The sequence below is a fragment of the Cervus canadensis genome, chromosome 31, assembly GCF_019320065.1.
Source record: "Cervus canadensis isolate Bull #8, Minnesota chromosome 31, ASM1932006v1, whole genome shotgun sequence".
NCBI classification, from domain to species: domain Eukaryota; kingdom Metazoa; phylum Chordata; class Mammalia; order Artiodactyla; family Cervidae; genus Cervus; species Cervus canadensis.
The window spans coordinates 34867345-34888366 of NC_057416.1; positions in this window are offsets into that span (position 1 = coordinate 34867345).

The following is a 21022-nucleotide window of genomic DNA, read 5'->3' on the forward strand; positions in this document are numbered from 1 at the left end:
GGGGGACCAAGTCAGGCATATCCTGGGGCATTGGAGCCAGGCAAGCTGCAGACCAGCATCAGACAAGCTACAATGGGCAGGGGTGGGGGTGCGGGGTGCCTCAAGATAGTCTACTTTGCCAGAATGAAGCTTGGAGGGTTTTGGGTATTTTTTTGGCATTTTGGTTCAGCAGGGGTGGGGGTGGTAGTAATAGGACTTTAATTTGGGCTCCTGTAGAGGATGAACAATCACATAGAGACTACAATCTGGGTACGTGCTCTGAAAGCTTAGGCAGGGACCCTACCGTTGAGGGGGTGAGGGGCAGTATGTGACTAAAGAGGAGGGCAGAGAGATTCTCCCCCCACCCCATACCAGCCCCCTTCCCCGTCAGGGTGCCTCCAATTCCATCCATAGAAACGTGATCCCTTGGTACATATATACAATGGAATATGACTTGGCCATAAAAAAGAATGAAGTAATGCCATTTGCAGCAACATGGGTAGACCTAGAGATAGTCTTATTAAGTGAAATAAGTCAGATTGAGAGAGAAAAATATCCATACGATAGCACTTATATGTGGAATCTAAAAAAAAAAAAGAATACAAATGAACTTATTTATAAAACAGAAATAGACTCACAGATTTTGAAAAGAAACCTATGGTTACCAAGGGGGAAACGTGGTTACCAAGGGGGAGAGATGAGGAGCATGGGCTTGACATGCACACACGATTGTATATAAAATAGATAAAACAAGGACCTACTGTAGAGTACAGGGACCTCTACTCAATAGTCTATAATGACCCATATGGGAAAACAGGCTGAAACAGAATGGATATATGCTTATGTACAACTGACTCACTTTGCTGGGCACCTGGAACTAACACAACATTGTAAATGAGCTATGCACGTTGGTAAGTCACTTTAGTCATGTCCGACTCTCTGTTACCCTACAGACTGCAGTCCACCAGGCTCCTCTGTCCTTGGGATTTCCCAGGCAAGAATACTAGAGCGGGTTGCCATGCCCTCCTCCAGGGGATCTTCCCCATCCAGGCATCAAACCTGCATCTCTTAATCTTCTGCATTGGCAGGTGGGTTCTTTACCACTAGCACCACCTGGGGGAAGCCCAAATACTCTAAAATAAAATAAAAATTTAAAAAGAGAAACATGATCTCTTAGGTTTTTAGGCCCCAGTTAAAATGCATATTAGATCAGTTAAACTTCAAAGTGGTCTTCAGTGGGGAGGAGCTGTCTGCCAGACCTGGCTGGCCTGGTGTCTTGAGGCAGACTTAGCTCCAGGGATTGACAGGGGAGAGCTTTCTGATCACCAGCAGGTGCCCCAAGCTTTGTGCCCTGAAACACAATCCTATGACTCATACCCACAAATACCCGGGTCCTAAGAATGGGTCTTTGTGTTCCTACTAAGTATGAGAGTGCCTTTCTCTTTCCTGAACTCTGGGAAAGGCTAAGAGTGAGAAGGTGGGAGTAGGGACTCCATTCAGATGACGATGGGAGCCTTGATTTTTTAGTCACAAGATGACTGCAGGAAAAAAAGGGAAATGAAAATTAATCTTGGTGAAATCACATTCTTGGAAAATTGTATCAAAGGTTTTTGCTTTCAAGGAAGAGAAATAGAACTCAGGCAGATAACACGGAGGCCCAGTGGGAGAAGAGAACAGGATGGAAACAACTCTACAGAGTTCCTACAGGGCTGTCCAGCTGATGCTGTTCCTGCAGCAGCCCCTCCCCTGCAAATCGTGAGTCACCAGCCCCGACCCCTTATCACCCATGATGGGCTTGAGAACAGGGACTTCACTGAGACCCCAATCAGCTGAGTAAGAAATGACGTGATGTCTGAAAAATCAGAGAGAGAAATGGACAAGAGGTTTATGACAAGATGGCTCGGCACCAGAAAGCAGAAATGTTGTGTCCATTCTAAGAGAGTTTAACTTGGGTAGCCATCTGGTTTTTCAGGGATGGGATAAAAACCACAGTGGATCTGACACGGTGTCATTAGACGGGTGCTCTCTATGCCTTTATCCCGATCACGCTCTCCCACTGGCCGCTGTTCCGGTGACTTGCCGGAACAGGACAGGCCCGGCGTCCAGGAAGTGCCCTGAAAAATGGCTATTCTTGTACGAATCATACACCAGGATGTATTCGAGTGTTGTGACCTACCCTCACAACTTTTCTGTAAGTTGGAAATTATTTCAAAATAATACCGCATATTGCCACACTAAATGTAAGATAATAATACAGGAAGAGACAGAGATATGGGTAAACTCCATTTTCTGCTTAATTTTTCTGTGAACAAAACTTTTCTAAAAATGTTGATTATTTCTAGAAATACTTTAAAATTCAAAAGGTGGCCATTTCTGATACAGAATGGCACAACGATATTATATTTATGTATGTACATTTGACAAATTGTGAACAATAAATTTTACCTCTAATGTTATTTTCTAAATTGAATTTAAACATGGCAAGATTATATCTTATTTAAAGAGACAGACATAAGCTTGTTTTACATGTTGATTTCAGTTGACGTGTAATCATCTCTAACATTTGAATATTCTTTTCAAATGGCACCAAGAATCCAGTTTTTACGGGTTTTTTGGACAGAGATTAACTGGTCTGTAAAACCACTCACCACAATCTATTTATATGCATATTCCTCTTACCTAATCTGGCTTCCCAGGTGGCACAGTGGTTGAGAATCCACCTGCCAATGCAGGAGACCAGGGCTGCATCCCTGGATCGGGAAGATCTCCTGGAGAAGGAAATGTCAACCCACTCCAGTATTCTTGCCTGGAGAATCCCATGGACAGAGGAGCCTGGTGGGCTACAGTCCATGGGGTCACAAAGAGTAGGACACGACAGAGTGACTGAGCATGCATGCCTATCACTCAGTATCTATAAGGATTCTATCAGCATCTTGGGATTGTAAGGGTGTTGGTGGTCCATTAAGTTTAGGTACCCGAGCCTCAGAAGTGGCCACTGGAGTCGCTGTCTGGGTGATGCCGGGGTGGGGTGAGGGAGGTAAGCCTGGGGTGAGGGGTGACGTCGTACTGTATCCAGAGTCAACCAACCTGACGGCCTTATCAGAAGCATATACTTGAGTTGTTTCCTTTCAGCCTTTCTGGTCATTTACCTTTTGTTTTAAAATAACAACAGCAGTTATCACCAAATTAAGAGGCTACAGAACTACCCAAAGCTGACTCTTCGGGATCAAGTCCTGGCTGTGTCTGGAACAGGCGCTCAGAGAACATCAAAGCCGGCTGCACCTCCCATGACTTCACGCAACACCGTTGGGTGGGTGAGGCTGTTCTGGGCGACCAGGTCACCGAGGGGGAACTACATGTGTCCAGGGTGACAGGAACACCCAGGTTCCACTTACCCCCTCCGGCTGCAGCATCCCAGGCTCCCTGCCCACGGCCTCTTCCTGAGTGGAGCATTTTTGCCTGGTGAATCTCCTCTGGTGTGGCCTCCACAGTGCCCGTCTCCTCCACCCCAGGGAAGTGATGTGTTTTCTAGGGGATGCACTCTTAACTCATCCCAACTGATTGTGCATTTCTTTCCCCTCTGAGGGGTTTGCACCAATCCGAACAAATCTGACATCAGATTTTTTCCAGTTCTCCTTTATCTGAGGGGCACAGCGTTTCCTGTTTGACTCCAGATTGATGGCTTTAATCCCATCCCAAATGTCACTTGTCCTATCTCACTGTGTGATTCAGGAATGGCCCAGGCCACAGCTTTTATTAGAAATGGAGGGAAGCTGCCAGAACACAGAGCACTGAACACCCACTTGTGACCTGAACAGTCTGACCCACCCTCCAACGTGAAAGAAAGACCTTTGTGGGCACCGTATCGCAACAGCAACGGATCAAGGGCACAGACCCACGCATTCTCAAGGTCCTATTTGAGGTGTTTAGGGTAGAGAGAAACTACTTTGGAAAGTGAAGAAGTAACCGGGTTATAATCGTCCATCAGCAGCTGAACTGGGGCTTCTCAGGTGGCGCTTCCCTGACAGCTCAGTTGGTAAAGAATCCGCCTGCAACGCAGGAGACCCCGGTTCTATTCCTGGGTCAGGAAGACGCCCTGGAGAAGGGATAGGCTACTCGCTCCAGTGTCCTTGGGCTTTTCCTGTGGCTCAGCCAGTAAAGAATCTGCCCGCAATGCAGGAGACCTGGGTTCGATTCCTGCGTGGGGAAGATCCCTTGGAGAAGGGAAAGGCTACCCACTCCAGTATTCTGGCCTGGAGAATTTCATGGACTGGGTAGTCCATGGTGTCACAAAGAGTCATTCACAACCGACTGACTTTCACAAGAGGTGCTAGTGGTAAAGAATCTTCCTGCCAATGCAGGAGACATAAGAGAGTTGAGGTTCAATCCCTGGGTCGGGGAGATCCCCTGGAGGAGGGCATAGCAGCCCACTCCAGTATTCTTGCTGGATAACCCCATGGACAGAGGAGTATAGAGGGCCACAGTCTACAGGGTCTCAAAGAGTCGGACGTGACTGAAGCAACTTAGCACACAAAAAGAATGAAATGATGCCATTTGCAGCAATGTGAATGGACCTAGAGATTATCATACTAAGTGAAGAAAGTCAGACAGAGAAAGACAAATGCCATATGTTATCACTTATATGTGAAATCGAAAATTTAACACAAATGAACTAATCTATGAAATATAACAGAACCAGACCTAACAGAAGCAGAAGATATTAAGAAGAGGTGGCAAGAATACACAGAAAAACTGTGCAAAAAAGATCTTCACGACCCAGATAATCATGATGGGGTGATCACTCACCTAGAGCCAGACATCCTGGAATGTGAAGTCAAGTGGGCCTTAGGAAACATCACTACAAACAAAGCTAGTGGAGGTGATGGAATTCCAGTTGAGCTATTTCAAATCCTAAAAGATGATGCTGTGGAAGTGCTGCACTCAATATGCCAGCAAATTTGGAAAACACAGCAGTGACCACAGGACTGGAAAAGGTCGGTTTTCATTCCAGTCCCTAAGGAAGGCAATGCCAAAGAATGTTAAAACCACCACACAATTGCACTCATCTCACACGCTAGCAAAGTAATGCTCAAAATCCTCCAAGTCAGGCTTCAACAACACATGAACTGTGAACTTCAGATGTTCAAGCTGGTTTTAGACAAGGCAGAGGAACCAGAGATCAAATTGCCAATGTCTGTTGGATCATCGAAAAAGCAAGAGAGTTTCAGAAAAACATCTATTTCTGCTTTATTGACTATGCCAAAGCCATTGGCTATGTGAATCACAATAAACTGTGGAAAATTCTGAAAGAGATGGGAATACCAGACCATCTGACCTGCCTCTTGAGAAATCTGTATGCAGGTCAGGAAGCAACAGTTAGAACTGTTGGAACAACAGACTGGTTCCAGATAGGAAGAGGAGTACATCAAGGCTGTATATTGTCACCCTCCTTATTTATTTTATATGCAGAGTACATCATGAGAAACGCTGGGCTGGATGAAGCACAAGCTGGAATCAAGATTGCCGGGAGAAATATAAATAACCTCAGATATTCAGATGACACCACCCTTATGGCAGAAAGTGAAGAAGAACTAAAGAGCCTCTTGATGAAAGTGAAAGAGGAGTGTGAAAAAGTTGGCTTAAAACTCAGCATTTAGAAAACTAAGATCATGGCATCTGGCCCCATCACTTCATGGTCAATAGATGGGGAAACAGTGGCAGACTTTATTTTGGGGGGCTCCAAAATCACTGCAGATGGTGACTGCAGCCAGGAAATTAAAAGATGCTTACTCCTTGGAAGGAAATTTATGACCAACCTAGACAGCATATTAAAAAGCAGAGACATTACTTTGCCAACAAAGGTCTGTCTAGTCAAAGCTGTGGTTTTTCCAGTTGTCATGTATGGATGTGAGAGTTGGACTGTAAAGAAAGCTGAGCACAGAAGAATTGATGCTTTTGAACGGTGGTGTTGGAGAAGACTCTTGAGAGTCCCTTGGACTGCAAGGGGATCCAACCAGTCCATCCTAAAAGAAATCAATCCCGAATATTCACTGGAAGGACTGATGCTAAAGCTGAAACTCCAATACTCTGGCCACCTATTGCAAAGAACTGACTCATTTGAAAAGACCCTGATGCTGGGAAAGATTGAAGGCAGGAAAAGAAGGGGATGACAGAGGATGAGAAGGTTGGATGACACCAATGACTCAATGGACATGAGTTTGAGTAAACTCTGGGAGTTGGTGATGGACAGGGAGGCCTGGCATGCTGCAGTCCATGGGGTCCCAAAGAGTCAGACATGACTGAGCGACTGAACTGAACTGAACTGATGAAATATAAAGACTCATAGACACAGAGAACAGACTGGTGGTTGCCAAGAGGATCAGGAGGTAGGGAAGGGATGGGTTGAGAGTTTGGGATTAGTAGATGCAAACTATTATGTAGAGAATGGATTAACAAGAGGGTCCTAGTGTACAGCCCAGGGAACCCTATTCAGTATTCTATGATAAGCCATCATGGAAAATTGGATAGAAAAAGTGTACATATTTATATATAACTGAATTGCTTTACTGTACAGCAGAAATTAACACACCACTTTACATAAAGTACGTTTACCAAAAAAATAAAAATAAAGAATATAAAATTTTTAAAAGGGGAATAATCAGGTTACAAAGCATTTTGATGCCAACTTTTAAAAAGCATTCTCCCCATAGGGAGAGAAGAGGTTATAAGCTGACGATCTGAGAGGTGACTGCTCTGAAATAATATTTGAAAGCAAGGGAGTCAGGGAACCCCTCTGGATGGAGTGTTGAGGGGTCAGGTCCAAGCCTGGATTTAGAATAAAGAGTATTTCTGGCATGTTCATGGGCACTGTAGTAATAGGACACTGGTCCCAGGCTGGCAGAGGGCAAAGGGGTCAGGGGTCAGGTGGGTGGTGCTGAAGGGCAGAAGCAATTCCAGAACCCTTGCTCCGTGAAGAGCAAGGGAGGCGGGGACCAGGGACAGCTCGGGGCAGCATGAGCCTGGGAGGGAAGACTCCTTCCCTGCCCTTAACCTCGCTGGGGCATGAAAGGAGATCTGAGTGTGAAGGCTGAAAGCTTCTTCTGCAGGGTGGTGCTGGCCCCCACAGCACCATCCAAGGCTGTGGTACCCAAGGATGCTGAGTGCTTGGAGAGGAGATAGAGGGGAAGGGGGCTCGATCAGCTCGATCAGATGCTTCCGGGGTGAGCCCGCCTTGCAGACACCACGTGATTATCGTAATCACTAATTTCATGCGGTGCGTGGTCTCTCACAAAGCTCTTTCAGGTACTCGCTCACTGCTGTTCATGAAGGCGGTTGCTGAGGAGCAAGACGCAGAAGGCGTTGGACCCAGTTCCCGGAGCAGCAGGCAGAGGCCCGGAGAGGACTCGCCTGTGACCACAGAATTGCTCACGGTACCGGAGGGAGCCCACCGAGGTCCCCCGAAATAGAAGCTGGGCTCAGCCACGACGGCACGGAGCAGAGGGCTCCGGTCACCTGTCAGCCGGCGGGCCGAGAGCCCACAGCAGCCGCTGGCAGGCGGCAAGTGCAGAGAGGATTAAGGTTGTTGATGTTTTCGTCTGTCCTGTCCCAGCAGAACCCACATGGCATCAGAAGCCAACTGTCGCGGCATGCTGGCCAGAGGGGCGCCTTTGTGGTGGGCCACGTGGCCCCTGGAGCCAGTGCCACTGGGCATCCTCCGTGTCCTCAAGGCGGAGCCTCCTGGCCGGCCCCTGTCGCCCCAGAGAGTTCCTGAAACTTGTGTGTCCTGTTTTCTCCAGCTCGGGTCCCGTGGGGGTGGGAAGAGAAGACCCCGTCCCTGCATCCTATGACCTTCCGCCCCTCCTCCTGGGCATCTCAGCTCCTGGGAACCCCCTCAACCCTGGTGGGGAGGAAGGCATGGGCACAAAACAGCTGGGAGCTGCCACCCAGGCTGTGCCCTCCCCACCTGCCCCCACCCTGCTGGGCCTGGACCGGTCACTCTTTTTCCATCCCCAGAGATGCCAAAGGCGTGCCCTTGCCAGAGTCGTTACACTTGGCCCCGTGGACTGACCTCCCACTGCGCCGGGAGTCCCGCCTTGGTGGTGATGGCGGCAGGAATGGGCCCCTCCCAGTAATGCTCTGCCAGCCCAGGATGGGGGGTCAGGAAGTTGTGCTTCTGTTGGAGGCGTGGGTGGGGGGTGGCAGTCCGGTCAGGGGCATTCCCCCGAGAGAGGCAACAGGAGGCAGGTGGGAAGGATGGGCACGTATCTGGAATATATCCGCCCCCAGGCTGTCTGACTGCCTGTATTAGCATGGACATAGTCCAGAGGTCAGACTAAGCCCCTGGTCATTCATCCTCAGACCACTTTTCTCATCCACTAATTGGGAATGAAATCCAATCCTTCATAAAGGATACTGATGGGAACGGAGGGTGGTGGCGGGGCGGGGCTGCCTGTAGGTCCCCACCTGGCAGCCCAGCTCCTGGATCTTTCTCAGACCACCCTGGGGCCATCAGCTGTGCGGGCAGGGTGCGGGAGGATGGTCCGGGCGGTGGAGGGTTGGAAAGGCTAACCCGCGCCCTTTCTCTTCAGCTCTCTGTGCATCCCAAACAGGAAGTGGCGCCCAAGTGCCGAATTCCGATAAGTGATTCAAGGTAAAACAATAAACAAAAAATGCACCTGAAGTGGTCCTATCCGGCCGGGGCTGGACAGAAAGCTAAACACAGCTGTTGACAGATGCACTCATGCCCTGCCATGCTGAAGGGAGAGTGGGTTTTCATCGAGTCTAAACTTCCTGGGTTGCAACAGAGATGGTCTGAGTTCCCAGGGAGAGTATAAACAGCCACGTCTTACATGACACTCCACGGGCAGGCCCTTGACACGTGCCCTGGGAGGGAGAGGCTGGGATCACACCCATTTTGCAGATGAGGAAACAGAGGCTCCAAGAGCTGAATGTCACGTGACTAGTAAAGGGCAAACCAGGATGTAGTCCAGCCTGACTCGACTCCCTTGTGTAGCTATTCTGCAACATGGCCCAGCAAAGACTCTTCCGGAAAGGGCTTTGGTGCGGGGGGCGGGGAGCCCTTGGGGCCTTGAGCTACCTGAAGCCCTGAGAGAAGGCAGGACTCGGCTGTGTGCTGCGGAGGTCTGGCCCGTACTTGGACTTCAGGACAGAGGGGATTTGTTGACAAGGGAGCCGGTAAGCAGGCCTAGCGGGCTGCAGGCCCTGGCCTCGGCTCACCGTCTGACTCCTTCTCTCTGTGTGATGGGGCCTCTAAGATGGTGCTCCCTGCTTCCAGGGGACACAGACAGGCCCATTCTCACAGCCCGTCACCACAGAACCAGCCTGGGGACCGGCCCAGCCTGGGTCGTGGGCCCATCACTGTGGCCTGGGGAGTGGGGTCTGTGAGCAAGAGACGCAGAGAGGGTGCAGGAAGAGAGAAGCAGAGGGTGCAGGCCGCCTCGGGGAACACACACTGCCTCCGTCTCCCTGGAGTAGTCTCTCCGTCTCTCTGGTGCAGTCCCAGGCACCAGAAGGGACTCCTGTATTCCCAAAATAAAGGGGGAACAAATGTGAGTTTCAGAATTACGGAGCTAGAAGCCTCCCTGGATTCCGCTTGACTTGGCCTACGCGCTGCACTTTTGTGTCCCTGGACCAGCAGTGGCAGGACTGGGTCCTTATGGCTCCATCACCCTGTCCAGGGCTCTCTCTAGGACGCCATGAAATCCACCTTGCGGCTCCAAAGAAATGACTCAGACAAACTGAAATACGACTGCAGGGGTGCTGCCCCTCTGGAGGAAGGCTCAGTCCTGACCCTCCGGGGAAAGAGGAACAGACAGCCGCTGGAAGCTTCACGCCTAAAACCACCACCAGTTCACGCCACGCCAATGTGGTCTCCAGGCTTCCCTCTTTACAGAATCTGACTGTGGACTCTCCTCGGATGGAGGCAGGCGCACACAGCGTCCGCCCAGCTTCCCCGCTGTCCACCTGTCCAGGGACTCTGTCTTGCAGTCCCGGGGTGTCCTGGGGGCATCCTCAGAAGCACTGGCCGTGATGCAGCTGTTCGTCCTCCAGATAAGCTACTTTGGGTCACCATTTCATTCGGATATGCTTACTGGGGTCCCCGAGCCCCTCGTGGCCGTCAAACAAATCCTGTGCCTGTATGTTCAAGCCCCTTGATGGGTCCCCACTCCACCCAGGGATGAGGAAGTCAGAGACACGCATGCCTTTGTTTACGTGTTCAGGCTTCACCTCTCTGAGGTTGGCTGGAATCTTGCTACGTGCCAGGCAGGGCCGGGTGACCCTCACCCTGCCCTCAGATAGCTGGCGATCTAGAGAGAGGAGACAGGGATGTACCTGAGGTGTTCCTGGTAGATTTCTACACAACGCGCCCCACGATCCAGGGCCATAGCATGCCCCATGTTGATTACACAGTCCCATCACGGCAGCATAAGGCAGCCACGTGCCAGCTCGCGAGTTCAGCCATGCGCTGATACAGCCGTATGCACCCAGCCGGCGGCAAGCTGGATACGGCTCATGGGCCCCCATTTGCCCATCCTGCCCCCAAGGGTGGTGCTCAGGCTTCAGCTGACCTGCTGGCATGGCCAGGTTCAGAGTGGGCAGCCTGGCTGGAAAGGGAGACACACGGCCGGGCAAAGGCCCTGTGGTCAGCACCCCACAGGATGTTCAGGCCGCTACCACCCAGTAATGAGGTTAGACTTGGGGAATCGGGAGTGGGAGGCTGGAGAAGCTGCAGGCAGCTCGGGGGGCTCTGTTCTTGGGGCCAAGGGGAAGAGGAAGAACAAGCTCGAGGCATCTGCGGTCAGCCCTCTTCCAGACACTTTACATCCACAATCCCAGTTTCACTCCCAGAACACAGCGAGGTCGGTATCATCATTTGGTTTGTTTTTTGGTCGCACTGGGTCTTTGGTGTGTTGCACGGGTTTTCTCTTTGTAGCTTTGCATGGGCAAACTTGCACTTTGCACGGGCAAGTGGGGGCCACTCTTCGCTGCGGTGCATGAGCTTCTTACTGCGGTGGCTCCTCGGGTTGCAGCTCCCAGGCTCTGGGCGCACTGCCCCGGTAGCTGTGGCTCACAGGCTTAGTTGTTCCATGGCACGTGGGATCTTCCCGGAGCAGGGATCAAACCCGTGTCCCCTGCATCAGCAGGCGGACTCCTATTCACTGCGCCACCAGGGAAGTCTGAGGTCCGCACCATTAATCCCATTTTGTGATGGAACCCTTGCCCAAAGGTCACTGCCTGGCTGAGTGGCCGGCGTGTTTTCTGCCAGACCCTGGATGTCTCCCTGCTGCCCCTGGAGACCCCCCAGCCCTGAGGCCCCCCTCCCTCCCTCGTCCCATCAATGTTGCCTCCCCTGTCAGCGGGGAGAGAATGCCAGGATCTCTCGGAAGTGGAAGAAAGTTAAACCATGGGTGACGTGGTGCGGTGCGTGAGGGGTGCAGATCTTGAGAAGGGGCGCTGGCCTGTCACCCCATTAGTCAGTCTGGAGCCTCCCACGTGGCTGGCGGGGAGCTAGGGGAGCCCCGTGGGGGGGGGGGGCGTGCCTCTGTGGCCGCAGTTTCCTGCTCTGTGGCATCACCCTGGCTGGGGCCCACCTGGAGCCCATGCCGGGCAGCAGGCGTCATGCCCGAGGTCACAGAGTGAGAGGAATTCCAGAGCTTCCGGCTCAGAGCCTCCCTGCCCAGCTCTGCTCTGGGCCCCGTCTTCTTGGTAGCTTAGCTGCTGGATGCTCCTTGAGCCCAGGATATTCTTTGAGCCCAGGCTCTGATATTGAGAGTCATTTGCAGGAATTCCATCTTCCATATTAGCCAGGCATTTGGTAGGTACTCAGCAGACCCTTGATGAGTTAAATAATAATTGACATCAAAGTATATCATTTATCCAAATAGCTTTCAGTCTGTTCTTCACATCATCTCCACACCAAGACCTCCGAGGCCGCTTGACAGAGGGTCGTCCCTGACACGGGTCTGGTTCCTGGTTATTCAAGGTGTGAACTCGGACTGGAGCCTCGGGGCCCCTCCCTGGACCTGCTAAATCAGAACCTTTATTCTAACAGGATCCCTGGGTGACTCATATGCACATTGAAGTTTGAGAAACCCCGGGAATATGATTATGCAACTGTACCCAGAAGTGGTCACTAATCCCATCTCGATTCTTGGTTTGTTTGTTTTTTTTTTTGCCTGTGCTGGATCTTCATCATGGCTGCGTGGGCTCATCTCTAGCTGTGGGCAGCGGTGGGTGGGCTTCTCACTGCGGTGGGTCATCTTGTCGCGGAGCATGGGCTCTAGGCGCTTGGGTTCCAGAGTTGCAGCTCCCAGGCTCCAGAGTGCGGGCTCAGCAGTCAAGGTGCACCAGCTTAGCTGCATTCGGCATCTTCCCAGACCAGGAACTGAACCTCTGTCTCCTGCGTTCTCAGGCGGATTCTTTACCACTGAGCCACCAGGGAAGGCCCCCATTTCGATTCTTAACTCACCTCTAAAGAGATAGTCTTTATATATTCTGAATGCAGCTAGACGCTGAGTCCAGAGAAATGGTCACCCACCCCACCGCCCGGGCCTCTTCCGCTTCCCAGTCCTGTCAATTGCGTGCACCTGCCCCGTCCCTGCTTCTGGTGGTAACAGTGGCTGACAGCGACGACGGTGGTTCGATAGGTAAGAAGGAAGTGAGGGCAGAGAAATTTTAAAGTGACACACTCGGGAGTCAGAGCCAAATACCTGAGCTCTGAATTCCCATCTTTCATCTGTCTCATGTCCCACTTCTTCATTCCTTTGCCCAGCCTTTAGAGGGTGAGAGTGAGGGCAAGTGACTTTTCCAAGGTCCTGCGGTTATTTTTAAAGTGGCAAGGGGGCTTCCGTGGTGGCTCCGTGGTAAAGAACCCACCTGCCCAGGGCAGGAGATAATGGGTTCGATCCTTGGTCCGGGAAGATTCCACACGTCCCAGAGCAACTAAGCCCGGGCACCACAGCTGCTTGGCCTGTGGTCTAGAGCCTGGGAGCTGCAGCTCCTGAAGCCTGCACGCCCTAGAGTCTGTGCCTGCGTGGTAGCAAGAGAAGCTACCGCAATGAGAAGCCCGCATACAGCAACAGGGAATAGCCCCTGTTTGTTGAAACTAGAGAAAAGCTGGCGCACAGCAACAGAGACACAATGCAATGAGAAATAAATAAATGCATTCATTTAAAAAATAAAATAAAGTGGTGAGAGAGGGAGCAAGGGGCTACGGATTCCTTGGTGTCAGCACGGTCCCTGGAAAGATGGCAGGAACCCCAGCACCCCTGGGTCCCCATCCCCAGGCCCAGCCCTCGATCCCCGAAGCACAGAGACAGGTCTCTGCGTTTTTATCTGGGCAGGCGCTGCCTTTCTCCATGGCCACTGCCTGGGGCAGAGGAAACTATACCAACTTCAGAATCAACAGGCTTGTTTTGAATCTTAGTTCCACAATCTGCAAGCAGCGTGGCTTTGGGCAAGATACACGCTCTCTGATCCTTTTCTTCATTTGTAAACCAGGGGCAGTGTCCACGCTGCAGACTGGCTGTGGGGCTGAGAGAGAGAATGTCCCCCAGGCCTGCACCCAATCTGGCACTTATTGAATGCCCCCAAATTAGCTGCTAGCATTTCTCAGAGAGTTGTTCCCAGTCATCGCCCAGCAATGCCTTCTTCATGTTATCTCCTGGCTCCACAACATTCACTGGCTCCCTACTACCCACAGGAGAAAGTCCAGATCCCTTAGAAAAAGCCTCCCCCATTTGGTCCCCGCCTCACCCTTCCAGCCTTTTGTCCTTCTTATTCTTTAAATGGAGGTGTGCCAAGAAAAGGGCTTCTGACCACCAAGAAAAGTTGGCACTTGTGGTAAAGAACCGGCCTGCCAATGCAAGAGACCCAAGAGACATGGGTTCAATCCCTGGGTTGGGGAAGATCCTCTGGAGAAGGAGATGGCAACCCACTCCAGTATTCTTGCCTGGAGAATTCCATGGACAGGGAGCTGGGTGGGTTACAGTCCATAGGGTCACAAAGAGTCAGACACAACTGAAGTGACTTAACATGCACACACACATACACATACCAAGAAATCTGATTTTCTTATTTCTAACTTATACAAATATTATTTCTTCTAAAATATATAGTTTGGTTCAATAGTTGATCAGGAGTGCTGGTTGATTATTAGAATTAAGCCACTTAAGTTGATACCTTCTTGTGTGCCTACTACAAATTTTGGATGCTTTTATTTATTAACAAAGAATATTTACTATCTCAAAAGACCTGTGCCTTCTTTTTCTGTTAAGATAATCTTGAGGTTATGACTGTTAAGAGTATATTTAAAGTTTAACCTAAATTCCATTTTCCATAGCTCACTATCTAGGTGGAGTTGGCATTTCCCCTTGTTCTAATAGATCCTCTCACGATATTGCAACATAGTTGACTTCATTCTGTTCATTGTTTAATAGCTGTTTATTTAGTTACAGGGTTTTGGGGCCCATAAGATTTTGTGGGTTTAGTTCTGGTTGATGTTTTATGCTGAAGATAGAAGTGCTGATTTTATCTCACTTTTACAGTGACTTCAATGGTTTGACATTTTCTTACAGCGCTTGCTTAAAATCCCCAGTGTTGTTTTCCCTTCTTCAAGTGAGCATGAATGCTTTAAGGAATGTGAAACACAGTTTAATTAGAAGGACTAGGGTGAGCTCAGGGTAATCAGGTACCCCCCAAGCCAACCCCAATTCTGCTTAGGTCGAGCTCCAGTTGATTCATCCAAACGTACCTTTCAGCCTGCTCACTGTGTTCTTACCATCTCCTCCCTGCGTTCCAATGAAACACATCCTATTATGAATTAAGGATTTTTTTCATTGAGGTTGGGTATGAGTGCTGCTTAGATTGTTTTATTAATTTTTAAACCCTCTTTTGGGCTTCTCTGATGGCCCAGTGGTTAAAGAATCCGCCTGCAAGGCAAGAGATGTGGGAGACACGGGTTCGATCCCTGGGTCGGGACAACCCCCTGGAGGAGGAAATGGCAACCCACTCCAATATTCTTGCTGGAAAATTCCACGGACAGAGGAGCCTGGTGGGCTATGGTCCACGGGGTCACAGACAGTTGGACACGACTGAAGTGACTTAGCACAGATTACAAACCCTCTTTGGAACTATTTAACCTTGGAGACATTCACAAATGCCGTACTCTCTAACCCAGAGAATGTAGCTCCTTTGTTCTTAACCCAGATGTTATCCCTTTTCCTGACAGTTTTATGTCTATGTTTGTGCTTCCTCTTCTTCTCAGTCAAGACTTTGCTGATCTCAAGGGTGAGGAAGCTGAGGTTTGTAGGGGAATATAGAACAGATTCTCAGAGAGATACAACCATCATGTATTATATGACTTTTAAGGCATTACTACCAATCCCCTGGCAAAAAAAAAACAAACAAAAATACCTTGTTTGTGTTAGTTTAGGATGAAGTTCCAATACTCTGGCCAAGAGCCGATTCATTGGAGAAGACCCTGATGCTGGGAAAGATTGAGGGCAAGAGGAGAAAGGGGCGAGAGAGGATAAATGGTTGGGTGACATCACTGACTCGATGGACATGAGATTGAGCAAACTCCAGGAGATAGTGAAGGACAGGGAAGCCTGGCCTGCTGCAGTCCATGGGGTCGCAGAGTCAGACACTACTGAGTGACCGAACAACAAGGATGAAGCATGGTAAAGTACCTAATTTTTGTCAGGATCTGGACTTACATATTTCTCTAAGCATCACTTTCTAAAAATCAGCAGTTTGCAGGACTTCCTTGGTGACCCGGTGGCTAAAACCTCACGCTCGCAATGCAGGGGGCCTGGGTTCGATCCCTGGCTGCAATTAAGACCTGGCACAGTCAAATAAATAAATGTTACAAATAAAATAACAATCACCAATTTGCAGCCTCACATATAATCATTCATTCAGTCAACGCTCATCCACAGATGCTCAAACCATTAGGAGAGAGATCGTTCCATTCAGTTCAGTTGCTCAGTCATGGTTAGTGAACAACACATGTTCATGGCACCCAAGTACCATCCACGGCTTCACTGCGAATTGCAAGGAGAAAATGTGCCTTTGCAGTGGGGTGATCTGGTGGTCACCCCTTTAATCAATGATCAAAATTATCCGGGACTGACTGTGTGTGCCTCCTAGTGGGATGCAAAAAGTAGTCAACACTCCCCCACGAGCGATGGTCCAAAATGTCTTATCTGCATCTCCCAAGGCTGTGAACCTGATTTCTGGTTCAGAGAAAGTACAGAGGAGGGAGGAAAAGTTCAGTGACATGAACAGGCTAATTAGACAAATCTGGGCAAATCCAGACTGTGGGACATTCCACAAGATGACTGTCATAGAGTCATTATAAAGTCAAGGTCACCAAGGGGGGGAAAAAGGGTGGAGGATACTTCTGGACTGACGGAAGAGCATTAATGAGCAATTCCAAGGAGGCAATACAAGCTATAAAAACATGCTGAGCACAATTCAGGAAATTTGAATATGGATGCTCTTAAGGAAAAGATTACTAGTTTTTTCAGCTGTTGTAATAGGACTGTGGTTAGGTAGGATATTATCCTTGTTCTTAGAAGAGTCTTGCTGGAATATTTAGGGATGACCCATCCTCCTGTCGTGTCTGCAACTTAGTTTCAAATGACATAGCCAAGCATAAATATAAATGATATAGCTGTACATCTATTGATCAATCTATCTACCTAGAGAGACAGAGAGATTGAGAGAAAAAGAGAGAGTATACGAATATTACAGAATGTTAGCAGTTGTTTCATCTGGGTGGAAGGTATAAGGATTTCCATTGTACCATTCTTTCAACTTTTCTGTATAGTGGAAACCTTACCCCATCCCAACTGAAAAAAAGGGAAAAAATAAAGTATCTTGATTTTTATTTCAGCTGGAGCTCTATACAATTCAGTTGAATTTGTATTTCTTCTTCAAGGATTCAATTCTTCAGTGAATATTTCTTCTGAATATTCATTGAAAGGACAGTGACTGAAGCTAAAACTCCAATATTTGGCCACCTGATGCAAAGAGCTGACTTGTTGGAAAAGACCCTGATGCTGGGAAAGAGTGAAGGCAGGGGAAGGGGATAACAGAGGATAAGACGGTTGGATGGCATCACTGACTCAATGGACATGAGTTTGAGCAAGCTCCAGAAGATGATGATGGACAGGGAGGCCTGGTGTGCTGCAGTCCATGGGGTCGTAAAGAGCCAGGAGAGACTGAGCAACTTTCACTTTCACTTTCATATTTATTTCTAGTTTATGCTTACCTACCTCATGTACGTTTGTGCCTATGTATGGATACTTATTACACACTTTACTAAAATATTTTTGATAAAATACTTTTGATAAAATATTTATTTTAAGTCTTATAAACATTAAGAAAATAACATTCATAGATCACACACTATAAACTCTTAGACTATATTTAGCTTTTTTCATCATATCTCGATTGTAGTATCTCTCTCACTTAACAAGATACCATGTGATCCAAGTGATGTCAAGCTGTAGCCTTACAATTTATATACTTTTCTGTATGTATACTACATTAAATGTTAGGGTTACATTAAAACAAAAGATACTCAACTGAAGAAATCATGATTATGTATGACTATGGACCAGTTAGTCATGAGCTCATCATCATGATGCCTTATCTAAGAGGAACGAAGGGCAATTTTAGATTGCATGACACTGAAGGAAGGACCAGCCATAGTTCAGCTTAGAAACCGCTTTGAATAACAGGTCAGGGGAAGAAGTATCTTCACCAACAGGGTTGCTGGTTTCTCATGAGCTGGCTGATCAAGGAAAGAATGTAGATGTGATATGCATGGTGATAAGGTTACAGATAGTATGTGATATGAAAAATGTAATGTACCTTGTCTTTTAACTATGCTAATGAACCAAGTAATAGTGAAGTGTTAATATTCATTTCTGAATGAATGGTGGATATGTGGTTGTCATATTATTTTCTCTACTTTCCTGAAGGTGGAAATGTTTCACAATTTATAATTTTAAAAAGTATGAGAAAAAGCGTTCAACTAAAGTGAGTCTTTAAAACAGAAAAAATGGAAAAAACTAAAGTTGTTAAAGATGACACATTAAAAAGAAAGGATGAGGCTAGGCTTCCTGTCTCACCAACATCTGTTCATCCTCAAAGCTCTGATGCATAGAGTTAGGAATAAAATTCCTAAATAAAATTCCTAAATAAAAAAGCATGTATTCCTTGTAATGGATTTTTAAGCACATTGGCTTAATTCCAGTTGGTGTAATACTACTCTTAATGAGCAGAAAGTTGAAAATGTTTCAGATAGACTTTATTTTAGAACAGTTTTAAGTTCAAAGCAAAATTGAGCAGAATGTGGAAAGTTTCCACATACCCCTGCCTCTCTCCACTATCAAGTACGTTTGTTACAACTGATGAACCTACATGGATCTGTTATTAGTGCTCAAAGTCTGTTGTTTACATTAGGGCTCACTGCTGGCATTGTATAACACATTCTATGGATTTGGAAAACTATATCCACCAGTATAATATCATATGCAGTAGTTTCATGGCCCTGAAAACCTCTGTGTTCTCCTATTCACTCATTCCTTCCCCTAACCCCTGCCAACCACTGATCTTTTTACCATCGCCATAGGTTTTCCTTTTCTAAAATGCTATGTAGTTGGAATTGTATGTGGCTTTTTTTTTTTTTTAATATTGGCTTCTTCTACTTAGGAATACACATATTTTAGGTTCCTGCATGTCTTTTCATGACTTGATGGCGCATTTCTTTTTAGTGTTGAATAAATTTCCAGGCTTGAATGTACCGCAGGTGAATTATCCATCATCCACTAAAGGACATCTTCTCTGCTTTCCAATTTTGGCAATTCTGAATAAAGCGCCTATAAACATCCGTGTGCAGGGTTTTGCGTCGACATAAGTTTTCAGCTCATTTTGAGTAAATACTAAGGAGAATGATAGTTGAGTCTAACGGTAAGAGAATGTTTAATGTTGTAAGAATTTACCAAACTGTCTTCCTCAAGTAGCCGCACCATTTTCCATTCCTACCAGCGATGAAGGAGATACTTCCTGTTGCTCTGCATTTGATGATGTCAGAGCTCTGTATTTGGGCTGTTCTAACCCACTCCAGTACTCTTGCCTGGAAAATCCCATGGACAGAGGAGCCTGGTAGGCTACAGTCCATGGGGTTGCAAAGAGTCGGACATGACTGAGCGACTTTACTTTCTTTACTTTTAACAGATGTGCAGCGGTGTCTCATGGTTGAAATTCGTAATTCTTTCATGACACAGGATGGGGAGCATCTTTCCATACGTGTTTGCCATCTGTGGCTGTTGTCGTTCAGTCGCTAAATTGTGTCCGGCTCTTTGTGACCCCGTGGACTATAGCACACCCAGGCTTCCGTGTCCTTCACAACTTCCTGGCGTTTGCTCAAGCTCGTGTCCTTTGAGTCGGTTATCTTCCTTTTAAGCAAATTTAATTACTCTCAATTGGTATTGTTAATACTCTTAGCAGGTCAAAGGTTGAAAAGCAACAATTTTAAAATCTAATGTTTTTACGGAACTTAGATTACCATCTGGGCTGATAAACAGAGTGTTTCGTTTGTTTCCTCCAAGAGATATTAGACTCAGATTAGTGTAAACAAATCCTGTTCCCGCTCGCGTCCCGGGATGAGATAGGGCTGTTAGTGGTGGAAAACTTCTGCTGCAGGAGGCAGTCGTGACCAGACCCAAATGGGGGTGATTTCTCAGGTCCTTTAAGTACGCCTGAAATGGAGGCCAAGTCAGGTTGATTATAATAAGTAATTAAACGCTTATGAAGTAGAGTTAATTTTAAGTTTTTCAAAACCTGATTGAAAGCCGAATTTTCAATACAATTGCAGAGAACTGTTTGGAAGGATATTGTGTCTGTAATTGTTTGACTATATCATTAACCAGATAATAACATGACATGACTTCTGTGCCTTCTCAAGCAAAAAAAAGTTTGAAAATAGGGACTTCCCTGGTGGGCCAGTGGCTAAGATTCCACCCTCCCAATGCTGGGGGTGAAGTTTCAAGCCCTGATCAGGAAACCAGACCCTACATGACACAGCTAAGGGTTAGCACCTTGAAACTAAAGATCCTGCAGGCCACAACTGAAAAAAAAAAAAAAAATCCTGTGTGCCATAATTAATACCCAATGCAAAAAAAAAAAAAGACCCAATGCAGCCAAATAAATTAAACAAAAAAAAAAGCTTGAAAATGCTGTTAGGCATAAGAATTATAGTGATCATAAATCAGGATAGATGTTTTGAGGAATTGATTAATATTTGAGTAAAAATACATTAATATTTGAAAATTTCAAGGTTGGACATGTTCTTAAAAGGCAGGAGGAATAAAGATTACTGAAATATAATCAAATTTAACATTTATGAAGAGCCTAAATATTTGCATTGTTGGTCAATGTGGATTTGAAATGGAAGTCATCTGACCTGCATGAGTAAGTATAAGACTAAGAAGATCAGTTAAAAAGGCATGTGTTTGTTGCAGCACTATTTACAAGAGCCAGGACATACAGACAACCTAAATGTCCATCAACAAAGGAATGGATAAAGAAGATGTGCTACACATACACAGTGCACCACTATTCAACCATTAAAAAAGAATGAAATAATGCCATTTGCAACAATACGGATGGGCCTAGCATCTGTCATACAGAGTGAAGTAAGTCAGAAAGAGAAAAACAAATATCGTATATTAAGAAATATAAGTGGCACCCCAATGTTCATCGCAGCACTGTTTATAATAGCCAGGACATGGAAGCAACCTAGATGCCCATCAGCAGATGAATGGATAAGGAAGCTGTGGTATATATACACCATGGAATATTACTCAGCCGTTAAAAAGAATTCATTTGAATCAGTTCTAATGAGATGGATGAAACTGGAGCCCATTATACAGAGTGAAGTAAGCCAGAAAGATAAAGAACATTACAGCATACTAACACATATATATGGAATTTAGAAAGATGGTAATGA